This window comes from Triturus cristatus, chromosome 6 (assembly GCF_964204655.1).
Source record: "Triturus cristatus chromosome 6, aTriCri1.1, whole genome shotgun sequence".
In the NCBI taxonomy this organism is placed as follows: Eukaryota; Metazoa; Chordata; class Amphibia; order Caudata; family Salamandridae; genus Triturus; species Triturus cristatus.
This window is the reverse complement of record NC_140589.1, coordinates 1,723,009,959-1,723,026,999: the sequence shown is the minus strand read 5'-3', so window position 1 is coordinate 1,723,026,999 and position 17,041 is coordinate 1,723,009,959. Positions and strand designations below refer to the sequence as shown.

The following is a 17,041-nucleotide window of genomic DNA, read 5'->3' as shown; positions in this document are numbered from 1 at the left end:
ATGAACGCCTGAAGTTTAGCCGCCTCAGTGGTGGCCCAGGTGCCATCGTCCAGTTTAGTTTTGGCAATGTGGGCCTTAGCTGCTTGCCTTCGAAGACGGCGCACCAGCACTGTGCCCGCCTTGTCCCCCCCACATAAAACTGCTGCTTCAACTTTAAGAGAGCGTGCTCGGCTTTGTTGGTTCTGTGTGCCCGGAGCAGGCCGCGGAGCAAGGCCAAGCGCCTCATGTGCACCGCCAAGGGACGTTCTTGGTTCAGCCACTCCAACTTCTTAATATCGTGGGAAAGTTTGTCTTCAAACAGGCGTACCTCCCTTGCCCGAGCTATAGCTATAGCTATAGAGGTAAGAGTGCCACGAATCGCGGCCTTGAACGCGTCCCAGACTACTGGGAGGGGGACCTCCGGGAGGTCGTTGATCTCAAAGTAAGATGTGATGGCGTCCCGAATTTCTTTCGCATCTACGGGGTCTCTGAGAACATGAAGGGGAAACCGCCATCGTGAAGGGCGTTTGGGAAGGGAGAAGCTATCATGGATAAGAAGTTCCACATGCGCGTGATCATAAATGGAGATATCAGACATAGACGTGGATAGCGTGTCCTTAACTAGGGAGTGTGAAACAAAAAGGTGATCAATACGCGAGTAGGAGCGGTGGAGATGAGAATTATAAGAGTAATCACGTACGTCCGGCGAGTGATATTGCCAGATATCTACCAGGCCTAGTGCAGTTAATTGCTTCTTGAAGGCAGCTGACATGGCCCCCGCCCCATGAAAAGTGCCCTCACTACGATCCAGCTTTGCTTACCATACTAGGTTAAAATCACCCCCTGACGGGGTCATCATGTGTTATGTGCTCGCGCAATAGCCCCCGCAGAAATGGGTTTTGAGCCTGGTTTGGTGCATAAGTGTTGCATAACGTGAGGACTCGGTGTCCGATCTTGACCGTCGCTTTGAGGAATCTACCATCTTTACTATAAATTATTGTGGAGTCTCCCTGGTGGATTCCAGGCTGACAAAGGATTGCCACCCCTGCTGTCTTGGTTGAGGCCGAGGCCCAGAATTGAAGAGGGTATCGGGGGTGGGACATACGGGAGGTGGCTTCGCGCAAAAGGTGAGTTTCTTGCAGGAAGATAATGTCTGGGTTTTGCAATAGGAGCTAGAGCCACATTTGGTGGCGCTTATTGGGGGCATTAAGCCCCTTCACATTAAGGGAGAGAAGATTCAAGCAAGGTACTGAGGCCAGGATGTCAGCATGTCAGGGGGGGAACGCTAGCGCAAGCTGTGGGGTGAGGACTGGATACCAGGCGGTCTGGCTTCCCCCCCGGTGTCGCAGCAAAGAAAATCAAGGCATGCGCAATCGCCGCAAAGCGTTGGAAAAGCGCAGGATGGCCAGCCCATCGGGAGCCCTTAGAGTCATTGGGTCTGCCCCCCTGCCCAGGGAAGTAGTAAGATAGGAGAGAAGGAAAAAAGAGAAAGGAAAGATATAAAAAGGCAAAAACATAAGCACGGCCAACATGGCCAACTAAGTCTGTTCCAAACCGGGCAGTGGCCAGCCACATAGCACAAGCCATCCCGAAGATGTCACTCTCCAAGGAATAGAAGTGAGGGTAGGTCATACTGAGACTTCGTAGCCATCAGGAGCAGAACCCGGCTTGCCACCGGGACGTGGCGTCGGCACAGAAAAGGTCACATCTAGAGTGTATCTCCGGGGGAGAGGATATTGATCTGAATTCCGTGGGAGACTAAGTCGAAGAAGTAGGAGCAGGCCATCTGCATTCCTGTGAGAGTGCATTGCATATTCATTTAAGAGGAGACTGAGAGCTTGTAGGCAAATGTCCACCCTCTAAGGAGTGAATGTGCTGTATGATGTCTTGTTTCTCTTGTGATGATGTATAGATGCCGCGTTGCATGGGGCGCCCGGAGCGAGACACTGTAGACCACAAGGGATTTATTGGTTCACAGGCCTTGGGGGCCGAGCGCGAGGGGCTAGACGGTGGAGAATCTGAGATCTGGAGCAGTTGAGCAGCTTCGCGGAAGGACCGCAGTACCCGGCGCTGAACTTCCCACTGGAAAATAGGTGCAAACGGATGGCCCTATTGGTAGCGTATACCCAGCTCACGTAGCTTATCAGTTATAGGCCGGAAGGCTCTGCGGCGACGGAGCGTCTCGGGTGCAAGATCCTGAAACAGCTGGATGGGGGTGCCCTTAAATGAGAGATTTGGCTTATCACGGGCTGCTTTGAGGATAGCTTCCTTCTCCGTGTAAAAGTGGACCCCGGTCAGAATGTCTGGTATGAGGCCGGGTTTTCCAGAAGGGCCAGACCCTCGGTGTGCTCGGTCCAATGCTGGCGGCGAAGCATCCTCATCCCCTCTAATATCCTGGAGCAGCTCGGCCACAAAGGTAATGATGTCTGTACCTTCCGCACCAATAGGGATTCCTCGCAAACGCAGGTTGTTGCGACGTCCCCTATTTTCCAAGTCCTCCTGTTTGACCTGCAGCTCAATATGTTGCTCCTCTAAGGTGGCCAGGCGCTGCCAAAGATGTTCTTGATCCTCCAAACGGGCGTGTCTTTTCCAGATCATCCACTCGCCCCCCCCAAGTTCCACTACATCTCTCCGGAGCTCCTTGACACAGGACTGGACCTCTGTTCTAAGGGACCCAATTTCAGATTTGAGTTTGTGCATAAAAGTGGCCATAAAGGATTGTGTAACAGGCTCAGAGGATGATCCAGCCGCCATTGCCATATCTGCTGCTGCGGTGGCACCCGGCTTATTCCACAGAGCCGTAACTGGATTGTCTTTTGGAGCTGCAGAGGGTTCTTTCCCAGTCCGCGAGCGGGTCATGGCCCCAGGCTAACGGGCCTATTCCACATACGCCACACTGACAAGGGCGCTGAAAAGTCCGGCCGAAGTGAGTAGATCCCACTACCCAGACAGGGTGCCAGTGGGGTGTAATCCAACTCAGGTTGTGCAGTGTAGTACCAACCCCAAATCTCCCCAATAGCGCGCCGGGGCTGGTAGAGAGACGTGGCTTAATGGCCAGTTGGGCCGCCAAGAGAACCCAATGGCACCAACATCCTGTAACTTCCCCAGGATAACGCCCTACTCCAGGAGGAGAGCGGCACTGTCATGTGACAGGAACCGCTGCAGAAGCACCGTCAGGCGACCATATACATCCCGCTATCTTCAAGGCCTATCGAGCGGGTACACTCCACTGAGGCAGGCACACCCCAATCTCAGCCCTCTCGCAACTCGGGTCACCACCCCAGCGCTGGCAGCCTTCAGGCATGGGCCACTAGATAAGGTCAGGAGTCCCCCCAAGCACTTCGAGCAGGAAAAAAGCACAAAATGGCAGCCACTGTCTTCTCCGCCTCCGCAGCGTAAGGACCCCTGGCTCCCCGCCGATCAGAGCAGCGCAGTAGGGGCACAGGTGGCAAGTCGCACTCCAGTCGAGTTGAACACCAGGGAAGCTGAAGGTCCAGTCACACCTACCACAATTCCCCCTGGGGATCAAGGGCTCTGAGGGGCCAGATTTGTGTGCGCGCCTGAGTTCTACAGCCAAAGGAACACTTGGAAGCGAAGAACCTCCACCCAATCGTCTAGCTGCTGCGTGTCCTCAGATAGGGGGACTCGGAAGCTACGGGGCGCCACCACTCAGAGCCAGGCCGCAATCCGCCAGAGTCCAAGTCCTCGTCAACAGCGGCAGGAAAAAGCGCCCCATGGCACGACGCTCCCCCAGCAGCAGTGTGTGCGCTCCCCCAGCCTAGTACTTTCAGGGCTTAAACGGAGTCAGGGGGTCCAGGATGCCGCTCCAGCAGGAAAAGATCACAGGCAGGGTTCCCTAAGCAAGGCCAAAGTTCGCCCTGTGCACCCCCAGCAAAGAGAAGGCAAGATGGCGGCCGCGGTCCTCCCCGCCTCCGCAGCCCGGGGCTTCACCAACACCCTGCTAAATTCAGTTGGGTAGCAGGGACGCAGCACCACACCTCCAGCAACGAGGAGCTTAACCCGGGCGCCCGGCCTCTGCAGAACATCAGGTGGGAGGATTCGGGGGCCCCAGGGTGCTACCACACAGAACCAGGCCGCAGTCCGCCTGAGTCCGATCCCAAACAGCAGCGGCGGGAGGAAAAAAGGATAAGCGCCCCCTGGTACAGCGCTCCCCCAGCAGCGGCGCCTGCACACCCACAGCCCGGTACCTTCAGAACTCTATCTGTGGCTCGGGTGATGTCCGGCGTCGCGCCAGCGTTGAAGGGTCACAGTCAGGGGTCCGCTAGGTCAAGGCCGGATTTCACACGGAGCACCCCAGGCAGAGGGCCTCAAGGTGGCGGTCGTGGTCTTCCCCGCCTCCGCAGCCCGGAGCTCCACCGGCACTCAACCGATCTCGGCAGGGCGGTAGGAGCGCCGCACCACCTCTTGGCTCCCCAGTGCCACATGCAGCGCTCTCCGCAGCCCCCTGGTCTAGAAAAATGGAGCTCAGCGCCAGGGCGCGCCGGGTCTGGGCATACAAAATGGCGGGCGCGCCTTCTAGAATCAGGGCCCCGTCATTGTTGCAGCGGTCGCCTCTGCCCCTTGTTCCTCAGAGGTCCGGACCTCCCAGAAGCTGCCCTGGTGATTCCGCTCCCAGGGCATCCCCAAGCAGAGTGTCTTCAGGGCCGCTGTGCCGGTGATAATTGCTAATGAAACCGGTATGCTTTTTTAAACAGGTGTTGTGCAAGCTTGATCTTGACAATATGTGCTTGTTTGGGAAGACAAAGATAGGAGCGATCACTCAAACTGAGCTCATCCTCAAACAGGGTATGGACTTGCGACACTGGCCTCTCTTTTCTACTTGTAGGCCTCGCTTTCCTCGCTTTTTATCCCCAGCATGTCAGAAGTAGGGAGGAGTACAGGGTGTGTTGCATTTACAGCCACCAGCCTCATTATTCTTAAGGCCTTTGTTGCCCGGTCAATCAAGACTCGAGCCATCTGCACGTGAGCCATCAATAGTTATGGCAGTCACGCAAGTCCTGAGGTCCCTCCCCAGCCCTGCCTCTCTTTAGCCTCTGCCTGCAGTGTTAAAGTGCAGTGCATCTCCAGGCTGCCTGCCCGACAATGCAGTTAATCACTATACTATACCACAAAGTAGTGGGAACATTTCATAGCAAAGAAATATAGGATAGAGAACTATTTTGTATAATTATTGCACTAAAATTAGAAATGGGTGAAAACATGTTATAATAGCTATTTCCAAACTTACTCAGGCGCCGATAGCTGTAGGGGTCAAAATCTAAGCCAAATAATTATTCCAATGCATGAAAGATTGGATTGACTCTAAGAATCTTATCCCAGTTGAGCAGGGAGAGTTTAAAGAAGGTCACTCAACAATTGACCACTGTTTTAGGCTCTGGTCAATGGCCCAGAAAGCAGTCGAAACCAGGGGCAATGTTTACTGCTGCTTTATACATTTTTTGTGATAAGCGTTTGACCTTGTAAATCGCTAACTTTGTGGCGTAAGTGGTAGATAAAGTTTCCTCTTCTACATACGTGGATATGACCTTTGATAGTAACATAATCTGCAAACTCCACTTAGACACTTTAAAAACTTGTGCTTTGACCACTTTAGGAGGTTTACTGAAATTCAAAAGAGACTTTGGTGGTCCATCTTTAAAACCTGTGTTGATGGCATCTAAGGCGATGTCCTCTCCAAATGCTGTATGGTGCCAAAGTCTTGTGCCTAGGGACAAAAATTGATTGGGAGAAGACGGAAGGATGCTGTCTTAAAAAGAAAAAATGTAGGGAACCCAAAAAGTGCAATGATTCAAGTTATTAGGAAGGAAGCCAACTTTAAAATCACGGAATTACATTAATAAATTCTTAAGTATTCACTTTTGGTACAAACAGTTAGATCCCCCAATTTTAAAAGTGGCAAGTTACTGTGTAAAGGGAATTATGGATAGTGAAATAAGGTGGGCAAGGGCATTAAGGGAAAGCATTAGAAAGATTGTGTGGTATCTTAAACTGAAGAATTATAATATTGAAAATTCACTTCTACCATCTAGGAAGGAACTAAATGTTAGAGGATTGGCAGAGACTGCCTCTTGGGAGAATGTCACCTCCTTTACATACTTAATGGAGTTACCCAACTCCGTAAATCATAATGTCTAGGTGAAACTGCTGCTAGGGCTAATTCGACTGTATTCCTGCTGGGACAGTGGGAATCAACTATTGTACAAGGATGGAAATGGTAGCTGCAGCCTCAGGGTGCGATGTTCCTCTGTACCAAACATTTCCCCATGGGCTACAAATTTGGTCTGTAATGTGACTGAGGGCTGCATTGATACCAGTAAGGTGGCAGTTGGGGTTTGGGAAGGGGTTTGTGGGAAGGTGGGTGTAAGAGAAGCTAGGCATATACATCCAGTGTCTGACCTGCACAATGTGAATCCCAAAAAATGGGATTCATCCCGGCTTCTCCACTTAACTAAACTGTGTTTTCCTAGGAAATTATTTTATTTCCCTTTCCCTCCTTTTTCCTCATTAGCATATAAGGACCTTGAAATACATGACTTCAGGATGTGTGCGTAATAAGGCTTCTCCAGTGTTTGATTTAATAAACTATAGGTTGTTCATGTACAATAGACACCCCAGCCCCCAAAAGGTGCACATGGCAACTGACTTGCCTCTTCGTACACTATTGGCATTGTTATCAGGGTGTAGGGAAGAATGAATGTTTCTCAATTCATGTTTGAAAACTATCACTTATAAGAAAAATACTTCTCAATGCAGTGATAATGGTATGTACTATGGTTAAACGGGTCTGAATGTCAATGAATTATCAACAGACTTCATCATACTTGAACTGCAACACGTTTTATAAATGATGGTCTCCCTAAAGTGAAGTGGTTTAGGAGACCCTAGTTACTGCCATTCTTTAATTTCAATTAACCTCTAAATAAATTCTTGCTGGCTTTTTAAACTTATTTTTTATATTAGTACTGAGTCACGTATACATTAGCCCAGTGCTGCTCTTGACCAGGGGCCGCATGTGAAGGTCAGAAGGGCCGCATTCGTCCCCCAGGCAGTTCTTTGAGTATCACTGCTCTGAACATATCTTGTGTGATTGTTTACATTTGTTGGTCCAAAGGGGTAAATTATTAAAACCAGTACTAATCCTATATGGAATTAAGGTACAAAGAGAAGCTATGAGATTATTATCTTAAATGAATGTTTTCAATGTTGCTGTAAACTCCCTCCAGACAGCTGTGATCTTGAGGTAAAAATCTTTTAACTGTTCCTAAGTATCTAAAGGCGAGGTGGGGCGGCAAAGCCTTCTCGTGGCGGCATCTAAGGTTCGGAATTTTGTTCCTCTTTCCATCTCCAGTCTTCCTTTTCGGAAGGCCCTAAAAACATTTTTTTAACTCTTTAACGGATGCTCCTGGGGGCCTGATATAATGGAATTCCTCTGTTTTCTCCTCCTTCCTAAGACTAACCGCTATCAGCACCTTAGCGCCTTTGGGTATTTGTTTGCTCTCTATACAATTTTTTTTTCATTTTATTTGCTGTGGGTAGATATCTAAAGAGTGTAGCCTCATTAAAAGGTTTTTCATTTATTTTAAGAGATTATGTTTTTTTCTATGTTTGCAAAAGTTTATGATTATTTCAGTATAGTGTTCAAAAGACTTAGGTCTGAATAAACGTATTTTTTACTTCTTGCTCGGGGGCTTCCCAGAACACTATGCCATTGGTCCATTACTCTTTTCAACGTCATGGGCAGTTTTATGGGTGTCCCTAACATACTGCAACTGTGACTTGCATCCATACAGTGCGAAAGGGATGCGCCTTTTCAAAGACAACTGACTACACGAAGAAAGATAAAACAAGGGTGTGTTTTTGGCCTGCTCTTGGGGTAATTGTATAAACAGGAACGGCCCTTCTGATTAGTTGGAGTTTTTTTGTTAAACTAATTATAACCTCATCTCTCACACTCTCAGTGGCCTGCAGTAAAGTCTGATGGCTGGCTCTTAGATGGAAGCACTATGCGGGTCTTAGGACATTTTAGACTCTGAGATTCCTCATTGAGCTATGTTACTGCAGTCTACCATGTAAAGGCTCTTCACACCTGGCTGTTTGCAACCCCACTTTGGCCACCCTGGCTAATTAATGATTAGGGTCTTTTTGAGAAGTTTTCTTCGGCTGAATCAATCAACCATAATTGATAAGCTTCAGTTCAAATTTAATTTAAATCTGGTTTAGATTGTGGCATTGCAGTCCAACTTTGCACGCTCACCTCATTGTGATACTGCACTCAATTAATGATCACTGTGCTGCCATAGTGGTTTGTTTCTGCATAAACAATAGGTATGCCTATAATAAACTAATGCATGAAAACAGAGGCACACAAATGTGAACAGACATTATGCTGTGTCTTTTTGCAACCTGGTTGCTACAAAAGGAGGCTTCAGACGGGATACAGTTTACCAGGTGTGTCAGGATGAAACGCCAACCAGCAACACTACTGCGTGTGAGGAGAAATAAAAATGATCAGAGGGACGATTCGGTAGGTGAGCCGTTGGTGACTGGGCTTGAGATGTCTTGGGTGTTGCTTCTCGCTCAATGCTCCAAAGGGTGGAACGCCACAGGGTTGCAATAGCCATGGGCCATCGTGAAGCCATAGTTCTCACACAGCAGTTTAATTTCCAACCAGGCTCGACACACTGTGGCAGTTGGGTAACCACAGCGAGCAACCTGTGAATCGGCTGGGCGGTTTCCCGTCCTCTGTACAGTGCTGCAAAATCAATCATCTGCTTCTGACTAGCCCATCAGTGGTAATGAACATTAGCTTGGGTGAGTTGTCCCATCGAAGACAGCCCCAGCCAGATCGCAGGCAGAAGGTGTGAGAAATGTGCATAACTTGCTTTTGAATAATTACATAAAAAGTTTGGAAAAATGAAGCAAGATTACATATAATCACATTAAATGCAAAACTGCAGTTTGACACTATATTTTAACGTGAAATGCATCCTCATGTGCAATTTAAAATGCAAAAAACGCAAGCACCCTAACAACTGCAGCTGCTCATGTCCCTATCATTTCTATTGTTCTTGTGTGTTCATGCAAAGTTGTTGCAGAGAATGGCACGTAATTATGCGAGGTAGTATAACAGTGTATTTTCAGGAATTTCATATAACAAGTTTAATGCAGCATTATGTGACTTTATAGCCCTGTAACAGAAATGTCACTAGGGTCTAATCACAGGTAGGCCGGGTTCTCACTGGTGGCAGAGTTTAGGGTAACATCAGTACGTTGCGGGAAACAGCAATTTGCTCCCTAGTTGTTGAAGAAATGTAAGCCACTATGCTCAATGTTTGGTGGCTTGATGTGGTGAGCAATGAGACCCGCCGACATCCACCAGGTCCCACCTCACTTGCACTTCCTTTAGTCTCTAGTGTTTGTGTTGTCCTGGTTGTTGTATATGTACAATATAGCTACTTGTGATAGGGTTTTTCAGCCAGACCTCTTCATCCATTGATCTGTTCACATTTTTCCTTTGCGCATTACAGCATACAGCATGAGGCAGCAGGTCAGCCCATTTCAGCCATTAGCTAATTTCAATGTGAGTGACGCCATTACACCCTTTCACAAAGAGCACATCCACACACAAAGTAGTTCTCTTCAGTGCCAGGAAGTATAGTAACAATCTGGGCTTTTTTTCGTACCAACATTTTTTGGGGCTTTTAGCAATGGTTTGCAATTGACGATGGGCGGGCAGCTCCTCCAGAAATAGTGTTTTACAAAAACTATGACAAAACAAAAAAAGCACGACAAAGCCAACAAAATCTTTCAGTCACCGCCAGGCCTGATGGCTTTGAGAACGTTTGTTGATAATTGCTTCAAGTACTCCATCTACACAGAGGGTGCTCGGCCATTTCTCAGACGTTCCGGGGAGTACCCATTGTGTGGGGTGCATAGTTAGGCTTTTAAGGCCAGGGCCGGGGTGGAGTAAAGTGATTTTGCGTCTCACTGCATGACCCAGCAGGCCACACCCCCAGCAGCAACCATTCAACCTCTTGACCCAGACCCGGACCCTTCTTTAGATCCACCCTGATACATTAAGAGGTTACTGGCCCAGGAGAGAAGTCCCTGTAGCTGAGAAAGTAACATATTTTGCCCAGACTGTGACTCAAGAATTGGAAGTAAAAAGGAAATCTACTGTTTCAAGTTGAACTTCTACTCCTTGGCATCAAAAGTCTGTACTGTAGTTGTCGCCATTTAGATGAATCCTACTTCTGTTCAACCCCTGTACTTTGACTGAATAACCACAGACTTCTACATCTGAACTGACATCCTGTTGTTTGAAGCAACACCACATGGCCACTGGTGCCTGACAGATGTGCCCCACTGACAGATTAGCCACATTATAACCCTCAAAGTTTAGAGTGTTTATAAAAAGCACCTGCACAAAAGACCAGAATTGTGAATACATTCCCTGGATGGATGTGAAGGAAATAACGACGCTCTTTCGTCCTTACGTCAGCAGCAGAGGAAAAGAGGAAGTGAGATGTGGGTGGGGCAGGCTGCATAGGGTGGCCCAGGTATACAGGGCTGGGCATTCCGGCACCCGGCGCGTCCCGATAACCCCTCAGTAGACAAGTACGAAGAGACATTACAAGACGTTGGAAACGTCCGGTGTCCATCGGAAAATGCTGCTGTGCAGCCACGTATGCAAGAGACGGGCTCGTCGAGCACGTTAGTGCAAAGAAACCACCCGATTTCAACCCCTCTGCTTTTGGTTCCTTTGTTGTTGGAACCCCTGTGAACTGCACTTCTCAAACATTTGCAGAGTCACTAATGATTAACGCACATTTTATGGATTTATTGCAGCCTGGCGGTGCCAGCCTATTGTAAAATGTCAGCATTTTAAAGTACGAAGTCAAGAGAAGATTAAAAGCTCCCCCACCCTCGCCCAGACAGTGCCACCTAATGAGAATGTCATTTCAATAAATAATGGGTCTGACACTCATTAAGATGAGCATGGCAGCTCCGAGGGTTTCCCTTCCACCCGAAAGTTCAGCCGCGTCTATGTCCTTCCGGTGCACACCTGCATCTTCATGTCTTGTAATAATAGCTTTAATGTCGGTGCAAAACAAGCAACGCGCCCGCGAGCGTCCTTATCACACTGCAATCTGCAAACTTCTATTTGAGTATCAGAGTTCACGCAGTGAGCAATGAGCCTCTCGTAAAACTTTGCCCTGGACACATAAACGCTATCTAACCTGCTTGCATTACGTGTCGCTGGCTACGGTTCCGATCAGTGGACGCGCAGGCGGCAATTCGAGTTACCATGCCGCCAGCCAATCACCTTGCGTTCTGATATTGATTGTGCCCAATGCCTACTTCGCCTCTTATCGGAAATTAGGCATCATTTAGGTGATTGCTGGGAGATGTAAGCCACATCCTGGCGCTCTTTAGCCCCGAGTCCTTCCCTGCAGGCACCGCAGAGGAGTCAAGAGGGCCTGGCGTCGGTACATAACCGCCACTTCTTCCCCTGGACTCGCGGAGGAGGCGCACGCGGGAACGAACCCTACTTGAGGCAGGTAACACTTCGAAACTTCGTTCCTTATTCTCTCCCAGGATGCTTCCACTGTAAGAACTTTTTTATTTGCCTTTTTTACATGTGTAGCCCTCTATCTGGGAAGAACGTGTTTTTAAGCACGCCTGTGTCTAATTGGCGAGTCCTAATATCCTACAAGAACCTTTCCACCTGTCGCGTGAATGCTCTCCGTTCTTGCACATTCTCAACCAAAGATTCAATGTTTGTACTGAATTTAAGAATTTGATGTTGTGTAGTTGTTTTTCTATTTGCATTTATGCAGCGACAAATCAGATATAATAATACAACATTCATGCTAAATTTATGACACTAAACAACCCCCATGAAATTATCCGTGGCTAAGTGGTTTGCCAGAATTCCCTCGGATTTCGTGCACATGAAGCTGGTTACAGCTAGTTTTAAAGATTACCAAGCGGTTCCTACGAGGATCTTCATTTAAATGCGCCGGTTCAGACAGTACTAGAAAGTCAAACGTGTATTATGCATGTCAGAGGCGGCATTTGGATTAATAGAGTGCGTTTTGTCTCTTTCTCTTGAACAGGCAGCCTTTCTACTTCAGTCCACATCCGAGTACTCTGAGGAGCCATCTGCACATGTCCGTGTTTGAGGACAACAAATGATTAACTTTCTAGACTTTCCAGTTAAAATGTGGCCTCAGGGCCGGAGAACGCAAGCGAGCCAGTAAGGTGTGGTCTTCTGGTTGCTTTTGCACTTGTTCTGAACGCTGATGAGACACTGTGTGCATTTGGATCACTACATACAGTTTTCTTTCAAATGGGTTGAACCTGGAGAAACATGAACCCCCCGGCGGCGGGAGATGATGTACCTATGGTGTATATCAGCTGTAACAGCAACTCCATGTGGATCGGCGAAGCTTCCAGTGGAGATGCTGTTACTTTTGATGGGCACTTACAAACTAACTGAACGCCGCCGAAGCAGGAACGCCATGTCGCAATTTATTTTCATGGAAGTTTTTTTAAACAATGCATTTGTGTAGCAGTAACTAAGCGAACTTTCAGTGATTATGACCTTTCTTTATTATTAATTGATAAAAGTAGCGCTCAGTGCATCTCCTTGCATTGTCCACTTTCCATTGTGTACCAACAACCTTAAGCAGAACTACTAAGCAAACGTAGAATGTTTTTAGCCTCTTGCACAAATAGAAATAATCAAATGTTTTCCGTTCAGATCTTTTGTTCAACTTTTAGCATACAGCTGAGCTTTATCTTTTACAGTTTAATAACAGTCTTGCACTACTCATAATGAAGTTATGCTTCATAACCGAAATGAATGAGACCTGCCTATTTCCCCTTGTAATGCTGTAGTGGTCATATGTAACTCACGCTCACCTTGTCTTGTTTTGTAAGGCTGGATGTACTTTTAGGCTTTCTTAATATATTAACGCGATTGAGATGGATCTGAAATGTGATATTCTGGTATTAAAGAATGGAAGCGAAAGACGGGGACAGCAGACGGGACTGAGCAGGTACCCAGGGCAATGACCTATGAATTGACAGCCAGTGTGCTCCGCGAGTCTGTCTGTCATTTCTTCAGGCCAATATCCTGGTTACCACTACTGGTCGGTGTCCGAGCACGCGAAGACCACCACGCGTTCTACCACAGAGTACTGAGAACGTAAAACAAGCCTTCAAGCCCGTAGCCCCAGCCGATACCTACTGTTTGTTTTACTCGTAGCCACTCCCTACAGGGGTAATGCATACTTCCGCGTTCAGTGACTCAACGCAGATAGGAAGTTAGACAAGGGTGGGTCTGGTAAACAGGTGTGCTGGTGCATCTAGGGATACGAGGGATGCCCGAGGTCATCGAGCTACCCAAGGGCGCTCTGCTGTATCTAGAGTCTGGATGGGTGTCAGAAGGAGCTGAAAAGCATGCAAGGGGATCACAAGGGATCCGGTATCACATCACATATGCAATGTCATTTCCAACTATGGTTCTAAAATTACATTTGTCATTGTGTAAATAAATTAATTAAACACTCACTGCTTTGCAAATTCGGAATGTGTAACTAGTGTTTTTTTTTTAACTCACTCCAATAGGCTCTTTTAGAGGGCTATGCACTTAAAGAAAAAAAAAAGTAAATATTAGTTGTATTGTATTCGAGTTTACTGGGAAATCTCGATTTTGCTCCAAAAACGTGAGCCTGCTGCTTAAAGCCAACAGAAAGTGGTGGACAGGCAGTGCTGAAGCGGTTGAAAAAGAGCGCAGGGTCCCAACGTTTCGTTAGAAGTTGACCATCTCCACTGCTGAATGCGAGAGGTGCGGAATACCATGACCACCTACTCTTGATCCACCTCCTACCTCTTCCTTCCACTACCCTGCACTTCCTTTCCCTGTGTCTCAATCTTGCTTGTTTTTTTTCATCCCTGCTTTCTCCATTGGCTACTGTTTCACTATGTATCTCTTCCCACATCTATACACCTTTCTGCTTTTATTTCTTAACCACTGAGTCAAGACTTGATGATGAAAAATAAGTCCCTATCCCCAAAAACGAGTTCCGGCGCCCACCACCGCAAAAATCAATCACTGATGGGCACAAATGGTGCACATTCAAAAGTATAATATTCTGTGATGTGAGGTCCTCGCTTTCATAGTTTACTGCTATACAGGTCCAAGCAAAGAGAAGGCGAGCCCATTATTCTGTCTAGGTGCGGTGACCCAAACATTGAAGGTTCAGTAAAAAGGTGACTTTGCAACACAGCTGAATCCTTGATACCAAATGTAGTCATGATGTAAGAGGGAGCCTCTCAGAGACAATTTTAATTTCTTTTGAAGTTTGTTGCAGGTATACAAGTCCTGGAACACAATAAACACAGCTGCAGTCTAGACAGACATGAGCATCTCTGCTAATTGAGAAGGCCAGTTTTGCAGTGTACAAAATATTATTTGGTAATTGCAACCCTGATTGTTATTCTGAAGAAAAAAAACAAAATTGATGTAGGCATTTTCTTAGTTTTTCGATCACCATTACTAGCACCAGGGCGCCTCTTTTTGGGATAATCACACACTTTACAAACAAGGAAATCAATTAATCAAACAATGAAAAGATTGTTTCCAATTAGATGTTGTTTGCATGTCCTTGCGCATGGAGTACTATGGTCTGCGCCAAAGGTTTGTGTCCGTAGACAGATGCAATTGGTCATAGGGTCCCAAATGCCTTGGGTCAGCCAAACCTTCACTTGTGCAGGGAATGGCAGCCAATACAGGTACTGGGATAGAGGTTTCAGCTGTTGTCCCACTCTACAGGGTCAGCCAGTCTCTGGTCCTGCCTTAAGACACCACGCGATTGACATTTATGAACTAGGCTGCAACGCCATAGCAATGGCAGACAGGGAGCAATGTACAAATAGCACAGGGTGCCGCACTGCACTACGAGTTTGTGTATGCATATAGTGTGTCTGTGTGCGCTATCTGTACAGTTTACACACATACCCATACTGCCCCACACCACTTTCTGCCCTAACAATCTACCAGTACATCCAGGACACGCCCTGTCGCAAACAGACCAAGGATGGAAAGTGGTCCTGTCAGAGACTCTATGTGGCACAACACAAGCGCAGGTTAAACCTCTAGTGCCAAAAAGGGCCAAAGGGGTGACTTTCAGGAAAAGGAGTTACACATCTCCACTTGTGCCCGCTACCAGACAAAGCACATGCTACGGGGCAGAAGGCAGCCTTTCATGCCACGAACAAGTCACAAAACATTCAAGCTGCCCTTCCTGCCTGTTCCAAGAAGCATTCTTTTAAACATTTTTAATTCGGTCAGTTTTTTTTTGGACTGCTCGCTTCAAAATGATGCTGATAAATAAATTTACAATGAGATGACGAATCACACGCACGTGGCATGCAAAACCAAATACTCCAGCCGATCAGATGGCATGACCGGCACATGTTCTACTGCTACAACTGTCCTAACAGCGCCGCGCTGGAGCCTGCAGGGACTCATCCAGATGGGGACCCACGCACTGTATGCACACAGCTATAGGTTACCAGCAGGTAAAGCAGGAGCCCCTCTGCCGGACACTGCTCTGAACATACTGTAGATGCCCACGGATCTCATTCTTAAGCAGAGACCAGCTCGGGCCCTTTCTCACTGTCACACGAGTCTTCTCACTCCCAGAGAGTGGTATACTGTTCATATTTTACTGACACATTTTAAACTTCTGATTATTTAAGTATATTTTTTTGTAGGTCCTTCCTAGAGGACAGTCCTGTCAGTTCTTTTTAAGGTACCGCTACACATGCCTCTTCACCATTAAATAGTTTAAGATAGGTGCAGAAAAGCAGCATGCAACTACAAAGCACTCTGAAGCAAGCACGGCTACCATTTGGAAAACACACTTCCATTTTGCAACTTTTGAGTAGAACCACTGGTGGGAGTCTTACGAAGCAAAGCCTGGGGATCTGCAAAGCACAAAGCTTCAGAGAAAGACAGGACGGGGGAAAGCACTGCTTGCGTGACCCCACACTGCTTGAAGTACGCCATTTATGATCAAAACCAATTACACATGGAAAAGCATGAAGACCAAAAAGTAGCAGACACCAACACCTTTTTAATGAACGTATGCATGTGTGTGGAATTTGTATAGCAGGAGCAAAGCCTAAAGGAAGCGGCGCACCATATAAGGCTAAAGGTAAAGAATGCTGACAAATAGCGACAGAGGTGCGTTTATAGACTGGTAATGCATTGCGATGTAGTGCTCTTTAAAGAGGCAAGTCTATCTCTCATTCCTAAATTGCAGCAGCAGTGGGGCAGTCCCGATGGATACAGGGATTTTTTGCCAGATCCCAAGTGCATTGACGGAAAAGGCCTACTAGTTTACACTTGAAACTATAAGATTACATAATGTGTAAGCATATGGGCTTCTGTACCATTATGCTCTTGCAAGATACTGGCAGCTGCTGCTGGAGATGCGGGAGACGCTGGATCTTCATTTCTCCAGTTGCCTCCTCACTCTAGGATGGATGGGTGAATCACCCAAAATGCTTCCAGTCTGCCCCCTGCAGATCCGCATGGTCAACCCAAAGAGCCCGTATTTCAGCTCTTTCTCCCCCCCCTAGGCTAGAGGATATGACGTGGTGCTGTTCCCCCTTGGCCTTGCCATGAAGTCCCAGGTATTCTGCCCTCCATCACTCGTTTCTTAATCATTTCACTGCTCCACTGCCTTCAACATAATCCCAGGTAACAGTGCTCCAGTAGTCCAACACATTCTTACTGAAATAGGCCTCCTCACATCCTATTCCCCCTTTGTGCACCCTCCCGGCTAACTCTCAAACGCTACAAGGTTATTGCAGTGCTTCCAAGCAAAGGCATAGCAAGGATGCCAAGGGCCCTAACGTGAGCAAAGATAGCAACACTAGGGGTGCAGTGGAAAACTCAGACTGCTGGGCCCAGTGCCACTAGACCCACTGTACCATTGACAGCTGCACCCCTGCTTCCAAGATC

The 17,041-nt window shown here is 47.4% G+C and overlaps 1 protein-coding gene and 1 long non-coding RNA gene across 2 annotated transcripts in view; one reads left to right on the top strand and one right to left on the bottom strand.

The window, feature by feature from the left end:
• Positions 1 to 17,041, bottom strand: part of IARS2 (isoleucyl-tRNA synthetase 2, mitochondrial) — a 551,921-nt gene that overhangs the window by 324,619 nt on the left and 210,261 nt on the right. The window lies entirely within an intron of this gene.
• On the top strand, positions 11,390 to 13,593 carry LOC146821874 (uncharacterized). The gene is made up of 2 exons (XR_014962781.1): positions 11,390 to 11,561; positions 12,120 to 13,593. It is a non-coding gene; the product is annotated as an uncharacterized LOC146821874 (long non-coding RNA).